The sequence below is a fragment of the Pristiophorus japonicus genome, chromosome 2, assembly GCF_044704955.1.
Source record: "Pristiophorus japonicus isolate sPriJap1 chromosome 2, sPriJap1.hap1, whole genome shotgun sequence".
NCBI classification, from domain to species: Eukaryota; Metazoa; Chordata; class Chondrichthyes; family Pristiophoridae; genus Pristiophorus; species Pristiophorus japonicus.
Window position 1 is genome coordinate 233,008,682 of NC_091978.1, and position 19,241 is coordinate 233,027,922.

At 46.4% G+C, this 19,241-nt stretch overlaps 1 long non-coding RNA gene across 1 annotated transcript in view; it reads left to right on the forward strand.

Moving 5' to 3' along the window:
• The first annotated feature begins 331 nt into the window (after positions 1 to 331).
• Positions 332 to 19,241, forward strand: part of LOC139233327 (uncharacterized) — a 63,058-nt gene continuing 44,148 nt past the window's right edge. Inside the window, exons 1-3 of the long non-coding RNA XR_011588182.1 lie at positions 332 to 402; positions 16,848 to 16,934; positions 17,141 to 17,473. This is a non-coding gene — a long non-coding RNA (uncharacterized lncRNA). The remainder of the gene's footprint in view (positions 403 to 16,847; positions 16,935 to 17,140; positions 17,474 to 19,241) is intronic.

Here is a 19,241-nt window from a genome sequence, read left to right on the forward strand (position 1 = left end):
ACGACAAACCACAGCATGGCAACTGGGCAACATGGACTATCCGCTGACCACCTGGCTCATGACTCCACTGCGCAACCCACGCACATGTGGGCAACATGCATTCAATAAAAGCCATGCTGCAATACGGATTCTGATAGAGCAGACCAGTGGCATCCTTCAACAATGCTTCCGCTACCTGGACCACTCTGGAGGAGCCCTGCTGTAGTTACCATAGCGTGGCTCAAGATTCTTCGTGGTCTGCGGCATGCTCCACAACCTCACCATCATGGGAACATATCCCTTGCCACCAGGCATATGGTGACCAGCTGAGGAGGAGGAAGAGAAGGAGAAAGCAGAAGAGGAGGAAGAAAAAAGTGGAAGGGAGGCGGCAATCCATTCAGCACCTTTCTTCCCGGGCTGTTGGTGAGTAACTCATCTTTGTGTGATACCAGTGAACACAACCCTAACTCCTCTAATGCTAATAGTCCCACATCTTACCTTCCCTCTGTTACTGACCATCATAGCATCCTCTTGGCCACAATGCTAAAATAAAAACCACCACGAAACAGACATTGCAAACCAATTTTATGAATCGAAACATTATAATATTTCATTCAAAAGTCAACTAATCATTCTTGTGCATTCCCTTAGTGCCTGTCTTCAGTGTGCCTCTGCCTGTCCTAGTGCTCCTACGAATTGCTACCCAAGTGGCTGCAGCATGGCTGGTGAAAGGCTGCTGACTTTCAGTGGGGGAGACTGTAGATTGTCTTGCAGGATGACCTCGAGCAGCTCTGGACCGAGTAGGCCTGGCTTCAAACTGCACCACGTCGGCATAAGCGGCAGCAGTCTGGGCTGGCTGGCTGACAGGCAACAGCAAGGGCACTGGCGGAGTGGCAGTGATGGGAGGTCGAATGCTGTCATCCTGAGAGAGGACAGCAGGTTTTGTGCTCCACTGAGTCACTACCACTTCCCCAGGATGGCGCCTCAACAATCCGTAAATCTGTTCCAGGACAGATTGCTGGACTGCTGTGACACTGTGCAATCCCCTTTCAACACTGGTAAACCCAGGCAGAAGTCTGAGCTTGCATGGCAGCAAGCTGAGCTTGCAAGACTTTACTCTGAACTTCCATTGCAGCACTCAGACATTACGTGGCTTCTACTTGTGCTTCAAATAAAGCTGAGACATTGGCCATCAGACACTGCATGATGGCTGAATCTACAAATGCACTAGTGGATCTGCCCATCCCTTCCACGGTGGAAAGGAAGGGCTCCAAGCCCTGAGCAAAGCTGTGTGTAAAGTTGGAGCTGGACTCGTGTGGGGACATTGAATGGGGAGGAGGTTGGAAGAGAAGAGCTTGGCTTGAATGGGGGGGGTGAGTGGGATGGAAGTGATATCTTGAATTAGGACAGAATACGAGGCTGAATTATGAGGGGAAGGAGAAGAGTGCCATCATGAAGTGGGAGGGTTGGAGGAGGTTTCTTTGTGCATGGGGATTTGGAAGAGGTAAATGTCTCTGTGAACTGGATTCATCAGGGGAAAGCAGGGCTAGAGGTAGGAAAGTGAGTGCTGAGATAGTTCTTGGAGAATTAAAAAGCCAAATCTCAATTTTTGGATAAAAATTTGTTAGCAACCAAAAACGGGCGCGGGGATCACGATGCGGGATTAACCCACGCCCATTCAAAGAAATCCCTGTCCGCTCTGAATTCAACTTGACAGTCTTCTCCCCTCCTCCAGTGCAAGATAGACCGCTTCTCCCTCCCCTGCCTCCCCTAGTTAATGTTGTTACTATCCTCCTTCTTTATCTCAAAACCCTGCTTCCTCTGTCCCAAAGTGTTGCTCCAGACTTCTGCACCTTTTCTCCCAAAGTGCGGCTCCTGGCTCGCCCTTTTGTCCTCGCTCCGCTTTCAGCACCAGTCAGGGGCCTCATCAGAGCAGTGCTGAAAAGTGAGGAGTCTGATCCATGTTGAGTTTCATCTGGAAATATGAATACATGGACTGAACGCTCAAAATGCTGATGTACATGTCAAACAAGGGATGATAAGGAAAGAAAAACTTAGATTTTATAATGCTTTTCACAGAATTAGGATGTCCCAAAGCACTTTACTGCCAATTAAATACTTGGAAGTGTAGTCGCTATTGTAATGTATGAAATGCGGCAGCCAATTTTGGGCATAGCAAGATCCCACAAATAGCAACATGATAATGATCAGATAATCTATTTTAGTGATGTTGGTTGAGGGATAAATATTGGCCAGGATACCGGGGAGAACTCCCCTGCTTTTCTTCAATATAGTACCATAGGATCTTTACGTCCACCTGAGAGGGCAGATACGGGCCTCTGTTTAACATCTCATCCAAAAGACGGCATCTCTGACAGCGCAGCACTCCCTCAGTGCCAGTCTAGATTTATGCTCTAATCACTGGAGTGGGGCTTGAACCTACGTCATTCTGACTCAGGCGAAAGTGGTACCACTGACCCAGGGTTTTCACCAAGGTTGGCATGTATTAGAAACCAATGTGGACTCTGGTGTGCTATAGAATGGTAAACTGCAGTTTTGTGCTTTCAATTCCGATTACAGAAAGATCTCAATCTTGGCCTTGCCCTTTGGGAAGGTGTAGTTTAGAGGCATTTTCTCATGTACCGGGACAGAGGAAAGTCTTCTCTGGTTGCACTTGTTCAGCAGCTAACAACCAGTGCAAGTATTATGTCATCAGAGCCCTGTTTCTACAGGGGCTGGAGTAGAGAAAAATGCAGAAAAAGAACAAATTGAGGTTCAACTTAGCAATTAAAGTGATATTTGTAACATGCAGGGTGAAACTAAAGATTTACAATAAATATATAACCATAAGGAAAAAAAAAGGTTGCATTAAGGAAAAAGTGTCTTGTCAGGAAAACCTTTTTAAAAATCAATCTTTTACAAAGATTTATAAGCAAATCTTATGTTTTTCTGTCAATATCTGTGATACGTCCTTACTATACAGTATAAATGCACACGAGGCCCATGCTTGAGAGAAGGTCAGTCTGTGACCTGTCCTTTATTCCTTAGCACTCAAGTGCAGGAAGTGGGTGGAGCTTCCCCTTTTATATCTGAAGGTCTAGGTTAGGAGTGTCTCCCACAAGTTCACCACCTAGTGGTCAGTGTTCTCACGGTGTACAACTTAGTTCAGTTTATACATGGGTTACAATGCTGGTTGAATACATGACATCACCTCCTCCCCCAAAGTCTTATTGGGATCACAGGTTGAGTCTCTGGTGGTTTACGCTCCCTTGTAGAGCGCCTGAGTTGGGCCTCTGGTTGTTGGGCGCTGGCCTGAGTGTCTGCTGTTTGCGGTGCCTCAGGCCTGTCCGGACTGCCCACAGTGATTGGGCTCTCCTCCACTTGGTTCCGATGTTCGGTCACCTGTGGTGGAGTGAACGCTACATCGTGTTCTTCCTCTGCCTCTTCTATGGGATTGCTGAACCTCCTTTTTGTTTGATCCACATGTTTGCGGCAGATTTGTCCATTGGTAAGTTTAACTACCAGAATCCTATTTCCCTCTTTGGCAACCACAGTGGCTGCGAGCCATTTGGGCCCTGCAGCATAGTTGAGGACAAAAACAGGATCATTTAAATCAATACATCGCGCCCTCGCATTCCTGTCATGGTAGTCATATTGTGACTGGCGCCTGCTCTCGACAATTTCTTTCATGGTGGGGTGTATAAGGGATAACCGGGTTTCGAACATCCTTTTCATAAGCAGCTCTGCGGGTGGAACCCCTGTGAGCGAGTGTGGTCGGGATCTATAGGCCAACAGGAGGCGTGATAAGTGGGTTTGTAGGGAACCCCCTTGGATTCTGAGCATCCCCTGTTTGATTATCTGCACTGCTCGTTCTGCCTGGTCGTTTGAGGCCGGCTTGAACGGTGCCGTTCTAACATGGTTAATTCCATTGCCTGCCATGAAGTTCTGGAATTCAGTGCTTGTGAAGCACGGGCCATTGTCACTGACCAAGATGTCCAGTAGACCGTGGGCGGTGAACATTGCCCGTAGAGTTTCTACCGTGGCAGAGGATGTGCTTGAATTTATAATGTCATATTCGATCCATTTGGAGTAGGCGTCTACTACAACCAAAAACATTTTCCCCATGAAAGGACCTGCGTAGTCCACATGGATGCATGACCAAGGCTTGGCGGGCCATGGCCAGGGGCTAAGGGGGGCTTCCCTGGGTGCATTGCCCAGCTGGGCACACGTGTTGCACCTGCGAACACAAAGTTCCAGATCTGCGTCTATCCCTGGCCACCAAACGTGTGACCTGGCAATTGCCTTCATCGTGACAATGCCTGGGTGCCCATTGTGGAGTTCTCTGATAAACACCTCTCTGCCCATCTGGGGCATGACTACGCGATTTCCCCACAGTAGGCAATCGGCCTGAATCGAGAGTTCATCCTTGCGCCTGTGAAATGGTTTAAATTTCTCAGGGCATGCCCTGTACGTGGCTGCCCAGTCCCCATTCAGGACACATTTCTTGACTAGAGACAATAGCGGGTCTCTATTTGTCCAGACTTTAATCTGACTGGCTGTCACGGGTGAGCCTTCGCTTCCGAAAGCTTCAACAGCCATGACCATCTCAGCAGCATGCTCGGTAGCCCCCTCAGTGGTGGCTGGTGGGAGCCTGCTGAGTGCATTGGCGCAGTTTTCGGTGCCCGGTCTGTGCCGAATTGTGTAGTCATAGGCGGCTAACGTGAGTGCCCATCTCTGTATGCGGGCCGATGCGTTTGCATTTATGGCCTTGTTGTCGGCCAAAAGGGACGTTAGGGGTTTGTGATCTGTCTCCAGCTCAAATTTCCTGCCAAACAGGTACTGGTGCATTTTCTTTACCGCATATACACATGCGAGCACCTCCTTTTCTACCATCCCGTAGCCCCTTTCTGCCTGGGACAGACTTCTGGAGGCATAAGCTACCGGCTGTAACTGACCCTTGGCATTGACATGCTGCAACACACACCCGACACCATAGGACGACGCATCGCACGTTAACACAAGTTTCTTACATGGGTCATATAGCGTTAACAGATTGTTGGAACATAACAAATTGCGTGCTCTATTAAAAGCCCTTTCCTGGCTGTCCCCCCAGACCCATTCGCGACCTTTGCGTAGGAGCACGTGTAGCGGCTCTAGCAGCGTGCTCAATTTGGGAAGAAAGTTTCCAAAATAGTTCAGGAGCCCCAGGAATGAACGCAGCTCCGTTACGGGGTCTGGGTGCTCTGGATCGCTTCCGTCTTGGACGCAGTAGGGCCGATCCCGTCTGCTGCTACCCTCATCCCCAGTCATTCTACCTCTGGAGCTAGGAAGACGCACTTCGCCTTTTTCAGTCGCAGCCCTACCCGGCCCAGTCTGCGTAGCACCTCCTCCAGGTTGTGGAGGTGTTCTTCAGTATCGTAACCCGTAATGAGGATGTCATCCTGAAAAACCACCGTCCCTGGAATCGACTTGAGGAGGCTTTCCATATTTCGTTGGAAGATCGCGGCGGCCGAGCGAATCCCGAACGGACATCTGTTGTACTCAAACAACCCGTTGCGTGTCGTGATGGTGGTCAGCTTCTTCGACTCACTCGCCAGCTCCTGGGTCATGTAAGCTGAGGTCAGGTCCAATTTTGAAAAAAGTTTGCCACCGGATAGCGTCGCAAAGAGGCCCTCCGCTCTCGGTAGCGGGTACTGGTCTTGGAGTGACACCCGATTGATGGTGGCCTTGTAATCGCCACATATCCTGACCAACCCATCCGCCTTGAGCACCGGCACAATCGGGCTCGCCCAGTCACTGAATTCGACTGGCGAGATGATGCCTTCCCTCAGCAGGCGGTCCAATTCGCCTTCTATCTTTTCCCGCATCACGTACGGCACCGTTCTGGCCTTGTGGTGTACTGGCCTGGCGTCTGGGTTTATGTGAATCACTATCTTGGCCCCCATGAAAGTGCCAATGCCGGGTTGAAATAATGAGTCAAATTTGTCCGGGATCTGTGAGCATGCTACTCGCTCCACAGAGGAAATTGCATTGACATCGCTCCATTTCCAGTTCTTGACAGCAAGCCAACTCCTCCCCAGTAGTGCGGGACTGTCCCCTGGGACAATCCAGAGTGGCAGTCTGTTCTCCGAATCTTTGTGGGTCACGACTACCGTGGCGCTGCCTAGCACCGGAATGATCTGCTAAGTCCGTAGCTGTACGTCAATCGACGATAATTTTGGCCTCCTGGCCTTGGACGCCCACAACTTTTCGAACTGTTTGATACCCATCAGGGACTGGCTGACCCCCGTGTCTAACTCCATTGATACTGGGATGCCATTGAGGAGCACTTTCATCATTATCGGTGGTGTCCTGGTGTATGAACTGTATACGTGCTCCACATGAACTCGCTGAACTTCAGCTTCCAGCGATTTCCCCAGCGTTCATTTCTGCAATTTCTGCAGGTATTTTGCTCACTTCTGCAAACTCCGGCAGAGTGTATGCCTCCACGCCTCCAGCATGAGCTGCGGTTTGAAACAAAAGGTCTCTTGCCAGTCGATCGACCCTGACTGCCCCTGTTATTGCCCTTGAGTGCGCCATTAACAGGTGTTGATGGCCCCATTACTGGCCGCATTGTCCCTTGCAATGGCGTGAATCGCCGTTCAGCTTGCCATTGACTCTGTCGAACTCCCCCTCTGGGTTCGACTACATGTTGGGGCATGCCCGACTGCCCTTGTCTGCCTGGAGAACTGTGTGCTGCTTTAACAATGTTGAATCTCTGTCCCAATCACTCCTTAACACAGTACCTCTCGTCTGTTCTGCTAGTGGCCATGTTCGCGTGGTTTAAATCCCAGTTTCTTGTCGCCATTGATACGTCCTTACTATACAGTATAAATGCACACGAGGCCCATGCTTGAAAGGAGGTCAGTCTGTGACCTGTCCTTTATTCCTTAGCACTCAAGTGTAGGAAGTGGGTGGAGCTTCCCCTTTTATATCTGAAGGTCTAGGTTAGGAGTGTCTCCCACAAGTTCACCACCTAGTGGTCAGTGTTCTCACGGTGTACAACTTAGGTCAATTTATACATGGGTTACAATGCTGGTTGAATACATGACAATCTTATTGTTTGAAACATTTTAAACAGTGATTCTTGAGGACAACATCAGGATATTGACTTGTGTGGAATATAAACACCAAGACAGACTAGTAAGGCCAAATGGTCTGTTTCTGTGCTATATAATCTATGTAATATTGCTGTATCCAGTGCACTCAGTTGTTTCTTGATATCACGTGGCGTGAATCGAACTGATTGATGACTGGCTTCTGCGATGATGCGAACCTCTGGAAGAGGCCAAGATGGATCATCGCCTTCTGCTGATGATGGTTGCGAATGCGTCAGCCTTGTCTTCTGCACTTGTGTGCGGAGCTCCGCCATCGTTGAGAATGGGGATGTTCATGGAGCCTCCTCCTCTTGTTAATTGTTTAATTGTCCACCACCATTCACGATGGGATTTGACAGTACTGGAGAGCTTTGATCTGATCCGTTTGTTGTGGGATCAGTTAGCTCTGTCAATAGCATGCTTTTTCTGCTGTTGAGCATGTATGTAGTCCTGTGATGTAGCTTCACCAGGTTGGCACTTCATTTTTAGGTATGCCTGGTACTGCTCCTGGCATCCTCTTCTACACTCTTCGTTGAACCAGGGTTCGTCCTCTGGCTTGATAGTAATGGTAGAGTGAGGGATATGCCAGGTCATGAGAAACCCTCACCACATTAAAAAAAATACTTGGATGTGCACTTAAAGAGCTCGATTTTCCCCATGAGTTGCTGCGTTTTTTTTTGGAGTAGGTTGCTTTTTCTGGCCTAACTTAAAAATCCCCAGTTTCCCCAATCAATTTGCACCAGCGTAACTCATTTAGTTACGTGTTTTTTAGGTTAGTTTTTTTTTCTCAAAAAGGTTACCAACCACCTACTGTAAGAATAAAAGTGTTTATTAATGATAAATAGTAATCTCAGGATTGTTGCCAGTGCCACATGCTAGTCAGAGTAGGAATCGCAGGATAGCTCAGATGAATACGTGGCTTGAGAAATGGTGCAGCAGGGAGTGATTCAAATTCCTGGGACATTGGAACCGGTTCTGGGGGAAGTGGGACCAGTACAAACTGGACGGTCTGCACCTGGGCAGAATCGGAACCAATGTCCTCGGGGGAGTGTTTGCTAGTGCTGTTGGGGAGGAGTTAAACTAATATGGCAGGGGGTTGGGAACCTATGCAGGGAGACAGAGGGAAATAGAAGGGAGGGCAGAAGCAAAAGATAGAAAGGAGAATAGTAAAAGTGGAGGGCAGAGAAACCCAAGGCAAAAAGCAAAAAGGGCTACATTACAGCAAGATTCAAAAGGGGCAAAGTGTGTTAAAAAGACAAGCCTGAAGGCTCTGTGCCTCAATGCGAGGAGTATTCAGAATAGGGTGGATGAATTAACTGCGCAGATAGCAGTTAACAGATGCGATGTGATTGGCATCACGGCGACATGGCTCCAGGGTGACCAAGGCTGGGAACTCACATCCAAGGGTATTCAGCATTTAGGAAGGACAGACAGAAAGGAAAAGGAGGCGGGGTAGCTTTGCTGGTTAAAGAGGAAATCAATGCAATTGTAAAGAAGGACATTAGCTTGGATGATGTGGAATCGGTATGGGTGGAGCTGCGGAATTCCAAAGGGCAGAACATGCTAGTGGGAGTTGTGTATAGACCACCAAACAGTAGTAGTGAGGTTGGGGACAGCATCAAACAAGAAATAAGGGATGTGTGCAATAAAGGTACAGCAGTAATCATGGGCGACTTTATTCTACATACAGATTGGGCTAACCGAACTGGTAGCAATGCGGTGGAGGAGGACTTCCTGAAGTGTATTAGGGATGGTTTTCGAGACCAATATATCGAGGAACCAACCAGGGAGCTGGCCATCCTAGACTGGGTGATGTGTAATGAGAAGGGACTAATTAGCAATTTGTTGTGCGAGGCGCTTTGGGGAAAAGTGACCATAATATGGTCGAATTCCTTATTAAGATGGAGAGTGACAAAGTTAATTCGGAAACTAGGGTCCTGAACTTAAGGAAAAGTAATTTCAACGGTATGAGGTGTGAATTGGCTAGAATAGACTGGCAAAGGATACTTAAAGGGTTGACGGTGGATAAGCAATGGCAAACACTTAAAGATCACATGGATGAACTTCAGTCATTGTACATCTCTGTCTGGAGTAAAAATAAAACTGGGAAGGTGGCTCAACCATGGCTAACAAGGGAAATTAAGGATAGTGTTAAAACCAAGTAAGAGGCATATAAATTGGCTAGAAAAAGCAACAAACCTGAGGACTGGGAGAAATTTAGAATTCAACAGAGGGAGGACTAAGGGTTTAATTAAGAAGAGGAAAATAGAGTACGAGAGGAAGCTTGCAGGGAACATAAAAACTGACTGCAAAAACTTCTATAAATATGTGAAGAGAAAAAGATTAGTAAAGACAAACGTAGGTCCCTTGCAGTCGGATTCAGGTGAATTTATAATGGGGAACAAAGAAATGGCAGACCAATTGAACCAATACTTCGGTTCTGTCTTCACAAAGGAAGATACAAATAACCTTCCGAATGTACTAGGGGACAGTGGGTCTGGTGAGAATGAGGAACTGAAAGATATCCTTATTAGGCGGGAAATTGTGTTAGGGAAATTGATGGGATTAAAGGCCGATAATTCCCCGGGTCCTGATAGTCTGCATCCCAGAGTACTTAAGGAAGTGGCCCTAGAAATAGTGGATGCATTGGTGATCATTTTCCAACAATCTATCGACTCTGGATCAGTTCCTATGGACTAGAGGGTAGCTAATGTAACGCCACTTTTTAAAAAAGGAGAGAGAGAGAGAGAGAAAGAGGGTAATTATAGACCGGTTAGCCTGACATCAGTAGTGGGGAAAATGTTGGAATCAATCATTAAGGATGAAATAGCAGCCCATTTGGAAAGCAGTGACAGGATCGGACCGAGTCAGCATGGATTTATGAAAGGGAAATCATGCTTGACGAATCTTCTGGAATTTTTTGAGGATGTAACTAGTAGAGTGGACAAGGGAGAACCAGTGGATGTGGTGTATTTGGACTTTCAAAAGGTTTTTGACAAGGTTCCGCACAAGAGATTGCTGTGCAAAATCAAAGCGCATGGTATTGGGGGTAATGTATTGATGTGGATAGAGAACTGGTTTGCAGACAGGAAGTAGAGAGTCGGGATAAACGGGTCCTTTTCAGAATGGCAGGCAGTTACTAGTGGGGTGCCGCAGGGCTCAGTGCTGGGACCCCAGCTCTTTACAATATACATTAATGATTTGGATAAAGGAATAGAGTGTAATATCTCCAAGTTTGCGGATGACACTAAACTGGGTGGCGGTGTGAGCTGTGAGGAGGATGCTAAGAGGCTGCAGGGTGACTTGGACAGATTAGGTGAGTGGGCAAATACATGGCAGATGCAGTATAATGTGGATAAATGTGAGGTTATCCATTTTGGGGACAAAAACACGAAGGCAGAATATTATCTGAATGGCGGCAGACTAGAAAAAGGGGAGGTGCAATGAGACCTGGGTGTCATGGTTCATCAGTCACAAAGTGGGCACGCAGGTACAGCAGGCGGTGAAGAAGGCAAATGATATGTTGGCCTTCATAGCTAGGGGATTTGAGTATAGGAGCAGGGAGGTCTTACTGCAATTGTACAGGGCCTAAATGAGGCCTCACCTGGAATATTGTGTTTCGTTTTGGTCTCCTAGTCTGAGGAAGGACGTTCTTGCTATTGAGGGACTGCAGCAAAGGTTCACCAGACTGATTCCAGGGATGGCTGGGCTGTCATATGAGGAGAGACTGGATCAACTGGGCCTTTATTCACTGGCGTTTAGAAGGATGAGAGGCGATCTCATAGAAACATATAAGATTCTGACTGGACTGGACAGGTTAGATGCCGGAAGAATGTTCTCGATGTTGGGGAAGTCCAGAACCAGGGGACATAGTCTTAGGATAAGGGGTAGGCCATTTAGGACTGAGATGAGGAGAAACTTCTTCACAGAGAGTTGTTGACCTGTGGAATTCCCTGCCGCAGAGAGTTGTTGATGCCAGTTCATTGGATATATTCAAGAGGGAGTTAGATATGACCCTTACGGTTAAGGGGATCAAGGGGTATGGAGAGAAAGCAGGAAAGGGGTACTGAGGGAATGATCAGCCATGATCTTATTGAATGGCGGTGCAGGCTCGAAGGGCCGAATGGCCTACTCCTGCACCTATTTTCTATGTTTCTATAACATTGATCCTGTGTATGTATAAATGTTAAAAGTGTAGATTATACGGAAAGGCTGAGTGTTGAAACAAAATGGCTTTCTAATTAAGACAATACACAACAGGCCATGCTGCCCACAGGCTTCCAGCATGGCCTGTTGTGTATTGTCTTAATTGGAAAGCCATTAATTTAAGAGATGGCTGGGCAAGTCCAGACAGCCACATGTGTGAGGAGAACCAATAAGGAATTGCCCTGGAACCAAGATCCAATCCAGGGGCTTTCTGAGGAACAATGAACTTAAGGAATATAAAAACACAAGCCAGGAACTGGTCTCTCTCTTCTCTCCTGGACACACGGCAAAATCTCCCACTCAAAGACCAGCAGAAACAGCAGGCTATGTGTTCATCTAGCCAGCCAGAGGGAAGTAAAGTATATCGCTTTTTATTATAACCTCATTATATCTGATGTAATTAAGGTAGATCCGTAGGGTATCTACGACTGTTGATAGATGTGCATGTGTGTGTATTTTTAATAAACTGTTCCGAATTGTTTTAAAAGAATCATCTCGCTGTCAATTTAATGCCAGAGATTTAGAAATCTTACAAATTGGTGGATAATGCAGGCATCTGGCGAGACAGCTTTTTGATGATTCTTTTGAACAATTGGAAATTTCGGGAGTTGCAATTCTAACCTGTGTTGCGAAGTATAATATAAACGATTAAATGGATCAGGAATTGCGTCTTACGGAGCAGTTGTCTCGATAGTTGTAACTATCCCTAAGGCTTGGTTGGGACACACGACACCCTTTCACACTATGCGGTGGTCTAAAGGATGTGTGGGCTGGGATAATGCTCACCAGTTACCCCTCTGGCTTACTCGCTGCTTCTCCCGATGAGGCGTATCTTCTGGTTTCGTACCAATCTGTGGTTTCCATGTCCCAGTCTCAAGGTCAGCTTCCCAGTCGAAATAGTAAGGCTCTCTTTGCTCGTAGATGAAGGTTTTTTCTCTCCATCCCAGATGGAGTGCTCGGTCCTTGAATGCATTGAACGAAGCAAGCAAGCCAAGAAGAGGAGCGAGAGAGAGAGAGAGAGAGAGAGAAATGGCAGCCAACTGCCATTCTCTTGTACCAAAAAAATGCTTGCTGAATCCTCGTGCCAAAAACCAGTCCTTTGTCTGAGGCAGTCCAACTAAAGAGCAATGAATCACATCTTCGGCCTGTGCCTTTGTTACTGGGCTCTTCCTGGAGATAAAGGCTCCAACAAGTCTGGGTGGCCAAATAGCTTCCTTTGTCCTGAGGTTCCTGTGCTCTGGGGCTCTCCGTCATTTTGATGGCTTGAGCATTGACTAGTTTACCTGATCTCCCATTACATGACGAAAGGGTCCTCTATCTGCTTTCAGCTATCCTAGACTATCCTCACCCACCTGATGTGTATTCCTGTGGAACCTTCCTGGGCCTGTCCCAATGTCAGCTCTTCTGAAATTTGAAAAAGCAATGTCCAAAAAGTCTAAAATGTTCACGCCAATGCTGTCGATGTTTACGCCGATGCTTACATCTCTGAATCATCTGACATGTTGCTGATGTTTATTGCTTATCTCTCTATTGCTTTCTATCTCTCCTTTCTGTCTCTGCCTTCCTCCCTCTCTCTATCCTCTTTCTCTCTCCCTCTCCCTTTGCCTTCTGCGCATGTGTGGATGACTCCTGACCTCCGGAATCACGGGAAAACTTGCTTGCAAAAAAAAATGCATGTGCAGAAGGCTGTTGCTAGGGAACCCTTGCCTTCCACATCGCTGAGGCCCATCTCATATCACTAAGGCCCATTTCACCTCGCTGGGCTATCGCCCCCCGCAAAAAAGCCAATAGTAGCGATCCTAAAAATGGCCCATCTTCCAGCGATCCTGAAGGCTGAAACATTGCTCAGACTGGAACATTGCCTATTTTTTGGGCCCTAGCGATCTAAGTGGAAAGTACAGCCCATGGCGTTATTGGAAATGCATTGTAGCTTTGAAATGAACTTGCTGATGCTGTATATATGTTTATGTACAAGTACAGGCAACTGCTCAGCCTGTAAACCACATGACTCTATTCTCTGAGCCCATAGGTAAATTCATTGAGGCTGCACTTCTAACCACAAGGTTTGCTTGACAGGAGTGCAGATTGAAGCATTGGATGCAGAGATCAACCCATCTGACTGGCACACCTAATTATCTGGTGATTTAAATCTGTCACCGGAAAATTGGGTGTGCCGTGAAATGGGTTAGCTGACTGTGCTTATTTCTCAGATATGTGCTCTGCATCAGGATCATAGCCTCGCTGAATTTACTCTCGTATCTAAGTTACCTGTATCACCACAGCATTTCACTTTGTTACTGTTCTTATTGATGTATTCTTTGTTTTAGTGGGTTCTTCAATTTCATTTTGCTTTTTGTGGATTATCCAGTGTCAAGTGATTATTGAACGTAGCACAAGGGCTTATATGAATTGCATCAGTTAATGGACCATAAGGTGAAGATAAAATGTGCATCACATTCATCTCAGTCACATCATTTTCAAGTGACACAATGACAGAATTTACGAACAAAAAAGGATTGCCAAACGTTTGTTCCTGAAGACGTTACCCCTTTAAGAGCATTACTTATTATCTGTGTTTCAGTAACAGTTTAGCTGGAATTAATGGTACACTCTCCAGGGATTAATCGCACTGCCAATCACAGAGCCTTTCCATTAGATCCTGAGTTCCCACTTAAAAACAAAAGAAAAACACCATTAAATATATGCTTAGAAATCCAGTCTCCATCTGGAGGGTCCAAGGGGAGGAAAGAGTTAGCGTGTAAATTTCTGTTGACAGATGGAGCAGTCTGGAAAGGATTTTAAAATGTTGCATCATGGTGGTAATATGATGTCTAAAAAATAAATAATTGTTTGCTGCTATAGTTTGACTTGTTACAGTTTTTTTCCTCAGGTTGATTACCAAGATTTGGGCAGGGAAGGCACTGCTACATTACCAGCTTGTCTTTGATACAGTTTAAAATATTTCTTGGCAGCTTTTCAAAAATCATTCTACAATATTTGACAGCTAGTAAACACCAGCAAAATTTACTCTACTGACCGCGTGCATAAACAATAATATCTTTTCTCTCTAAAAGTGAAGTGTTGTCACAAATCACTTCTCAACTGCAGATTTCAGGTTTGGCTTGCTGCTTTATATTTTTCTGAAATTGTACAATTCAAGTACTACATTAGAAGACAATCATCTGGAAAAGTTCACAAAACATCTTTACTAGTTTGGTCAGGTTATTGGGAATAAGTCTATTATTGTCAAGCATTGTTTCTTTTTTAAACTACATGAAATACCCCTTTTAACCATTTTATTTTAAAATCTTCAAAAGTTCCTGCTTGATCAACTCACTTTATTCAGCTTTGACAGTATTTTTTTAGTAGTTTTCAGGAACATGACAAATATAGGGTTGTCTGACTAGTCATTACTTCCATACCAACATAATTCTTCTGTTTTAAATCATTAGAAAAGTAATTTATTTTGAAAGTGGAAGTACGGTGCAGCAGTGAATACCTATCAACATATTTATACATATGAAATTTCAAATAAATTATGGTGATGGAGGATATTTTATAATTCTCAAAACTCATAAAATTTGGAGTTTTTCCACACTCAAATATTTTGTGCAATTTGGAACTTATCAGCCCAGAATTTCTTCCCAGCTACACCCATTCTGCCACCGCAATTCTGACGGAAACCCTGTTTATGCATGTAAACAAAACTTCCACTGCACTTCCAACAAAGTTACGGCTGCGGAATGGGAGCAGCTCCGAGGAAATTCTGGACCATAGTTTTACTAATGTAATATTTCCCACATTGGCTCAGTGAGTGATTCCAGTAAGAAGCTGAGTTGTATAGACCAGGAGGGTTGGCAGGTTTGAGTTCGGTCTGTTGTGAGATAGCTGATCTCAGCTATGGCAGTGGTAGCAGTACAACGATTGACCTTGGAACACTGAATTAAGAAAAGGAAAATCGGCTATTGTTCTTGCTTCTGAATGCTATCCAGCAACTCCTGTTGGAAGTGTGAAGGCATGGATGTGAGGTGAGGACAGGTTTTGGCTTGGCTGAGAGATTCCCCCAGAGTCTGATATCCTGCTGAGACTCCTTGCCAAAGGTTACAAGTGCATAATAGGTACTTGAGTGAGGTATTTGAAAACATCCAGGGTCATTGGAACTGTATCCTACCAAGGAGTCAACAACAGCAGAAGATGCACGAAAGAGAAGAAATTGAGAAGAAAAGAAGTTCAACATCTTTCAAAAGAAATGCAACAAGAGGGAGCTTGGAGAATTTGTTGAAATTAAGAAATAAAATTGTTCGGTTTTTCAATCTCTTGATTGTTGTCCATACTTTTCACACTATTTTCTAAAATATTGGAAATATACCTTCAGAACGTATGCTATGATTTTAAGGGGCTGAAATTCATCTCCACCGGAAACAGGGCGCACCTATTGTTCATCGTGGCGGCCTATCTTGCGAAATTCAGCGCTTTGTCATTTTTCTTTGAGAAGTCGGTCATAATAGGGGCGGAAGTGGGGGCAGAGCGGAGAAGTCAGCAATAAGTGGGGCGAAAGTGGGGGCGGGATGGAGTCTCTACTGCGGTCAGTCATCAGCGCCAGGCTGGTGACATCATCACACTGGCGCGTCACCACGTCTCTCCCCTTCACTTAAAGGGGAGAGCCATTGCGAACTCTGCGTTTATTTTAGTTAGGTCCACTGGGCCCCCAGGGAGGGTTTCGGCCAGGCCAACAGCCTGGCACCCAAGAGGGGGTGTCAGACTGCCTGTTGGCGGCCCAGCCGAACCCGGGGCATATTTGTTGGGCTGACCTGGCAGTCGGCCGATACAAAAAAATAAGATGGCGGCCATGGCAGTAAGCCCTCCCCTTTAATGGCGGCCGCAGCGCCATTTAAAACACAGTGCACCGACAGAAAAAGCTGTAGGGGGTACCGGCCGTTGGCCGGAAGACTTTCTCAGCTGAATTTCGCTTCCGGGACAGGACATCAGCGATGCGCGCTCTGATGATGCACTTAAGAGGCTTCGGCAGCAACAAGGCGGAAGGGGGAGGGAGGGGGGACGGGGGGGTAGCAGGGCGGATATGGTCACCGCCGGAAAAACGCTTGAGGGCAATTGCGCGAACGGCAGCCATTCCCCCAAAAAATCGGTGGCCATTCCGCAACGAGCCCAGGCCGTCGCTTTCCGGTGGCCAGAGGCCTTAACGAAAGGGGCAATTTCAGCACCTAAATGTCTTGTGTAAATTTGTATTTAAATAACCATCAGCATTGTATAAGAGTTCTAATTGTATGAGAGTGGCTGCTTGTAGAATTGTTTCTGCTATGGCACAGGTGTTACAAAGGAGGGTAATTATTTCTTCAGAGTAATGACAGAACAATACACGGGTGTAGCAAAGCCAGTTGGCTGTGAAAGATTCACATTGTCTTCCGGTAATTACATACCGGGGGATTTAGGAGAAAAAGTCTAACATAATCTGATTATTGTTTTGTATTAAATTTAAACTTAGAAACATTTTCTGCTCTTGTGTAGGTCGAGCACACATTTCATGTGATGCGAAGAATGTCAACAAGTGTCACAGAAGGAATTACCTACAATCTTCTTGGTCTATACATGGAGGTATGTGTTGCTGTTTTATGTTTGATTTTTTTTCAGACGAGTCTGTAAGTTCCTCTTTTTATATAGCTTATTTCACCCTTTTCTTGCTCTAGGTTTGCTGTGTTGTCTAGCAGATTAAAGTAACCTGCTCCAGATCTTTTCTGTTGCTGGTTCCTAGGTGTTGTGTAAGAGTGGCTTGGTGATCATGTGCTGTCTGATTTCCCTAGGGAAGGCTTCTGCTTTTGCTTGGAACTTACCTGTGCAGTGCTGCTGTGGTTAGGAACTTAGAAAATCTGGGGCGCAAAATTGATGAATTCGCCGCCCACTGCCGCTGACATTCCTCTGGAAGATCCGCCCAGTGCTAATTTCGATGTGGGCGGGAGGGGAGAACCGCCGGGAAGCACCCGCTGATGTCAGCAGATGGCCGAGTGGCACAACTGACCTCCTGCCTGCTGAGATGCTAGATTGGTGCAGGCGGGAGTCAGCATCAGAATGGGGGTGGACTGCTGGCTGGATGCTGGTCTGTCCCCAACGATAAGTATGAAGATCCTGAAAAAAAGGTAGGTAAACATTTTTTTTCCTCCACAGCGACTTATCTCAATGGGGTCCCCTGAAGGTCTTCCGATGGGTGTTTTTTCTTGATGATTTTTCTTTGCAGGTGTTCGACTCTCCGTGGGCCCGTCTCCATCCTCAGCGGCACTTGGGTGGCAAGCGCCTTTGCCACCGAGAATGAGAGCTCCCGCTGGCTGCTGCCAAGATTGGGAGCATAAGTCCCTCATTTGCCGCCCACCACCCTTTGAAGGACCTTCGCGATGAATGTCCCGTCCAAAGTACCGTCAGATACCACAGCGGCCATCAGCGGTCCTTTGGGTGGCATTTGGGTGGGCGGGGGCCTTCATCAATTTCGGGTCCTTGATATCTAACATAGTGCGCTATGGTGCTTCATGTTGGCATCATGCTGTCCTGTATACTGTTTTGTGATGTTACTTAAGTTATCAATGTATCTGAGATTTATAGGGGGCGATTTTCAACTGCTTCACCTGAAAACGGGCAACCAGCATTTGAAAAGCAGGGGGAGGGTGCCTCAGCTACCCCACTGACCCAAGGCCTGACTGATGCAACTTCCAGACTCGTCCATAAATGAATGAGCCGCACACTTATCTGTTTCCAGCAGGAGGCTGGATAAATATGCAAATCGTGTCCTACACCAGTTGTAGGACCCCATTTACAAGTTTCAGGTACAAATGGGCACAGCATGCGCCACACATGCTCCAGCTATTTATACCATGCGTTGAGCAGCCTAACCAATGGTCATTAACAGGACCACTAGTGGCTGCTCAAGAAAAGATCCAGAAATGTAATTGGAAGGATTTTTGTGCACTTCCTGGCTCCACACAAATACTACGGGCCACTGTCAGCTCATGTACAATGTCTTCCAGGATTTGCTGTTATTCTCTGACTGTCACATGCCTGAATTCTCACTGATCTGAATTGCCTTCCCCAGCACATCCCTCCCTTCTTGCTGGCAGAATTTCCTGGTTATTGCCAACTTCCGGCTCCACTGATCTCCCAAGCAAAGAGCTATTACTGCCCCTCTCTGCATCTCCCTCCGGAATATCCGTTCACTTGTGAACAAAGCCATTGCCATCCATGAGCTTATTGTGGATGATTGCATCGACATCATGACCTTAATGGAAACTTGGCCGATGGATGATGACACCTTGCCCCTGAATCTAGCCTCTCCGCCTGGCTATACCTTCCAGCACTTGCCCCACCCAGACTACCATAGTGGTAATGTGGTTCTGATCACCAAATCACCTTGGTCTGTTCCCTACTCCTCTGGTGCCTTCTCCTCCTTTGAGCATCTCACCTTATTCGATCCCTCTCACCTCTCCTTTAAAATACTTGTTCTCTACTGCTCACCCAAGTACTATGCCAAGTTTCTCTGCGATATCTTCACTGCTTTCCTCCCTCAGCTTCTTCTCATCCTTGATGATTTTAACCTCCATCTAAACTCATCATGCCCCCTCTCCTCTGAGTTCACTGCCATCTAATCCTCACTCAATCTCTCCCTCCATATAAACTCCCCTAACCATATTCAGGACCATACTCTCGACCTTGCCATCTCATGTGGCCTCTCTACTCCCATCATGTAAATCACAGATAAGGCCATCTCTGATCACTTCCTTGTATCCCTCCCCACTCACATCCCCTTTTCCCCTCCCAACTCCTGGAAACAATTCTCCCCCTAGTCACTACAATGGCACTTTTAAGTTCCCAACTGTCTAGCCGCTGGCCCTCTAGTCACCACAACATTTATTTTCAATC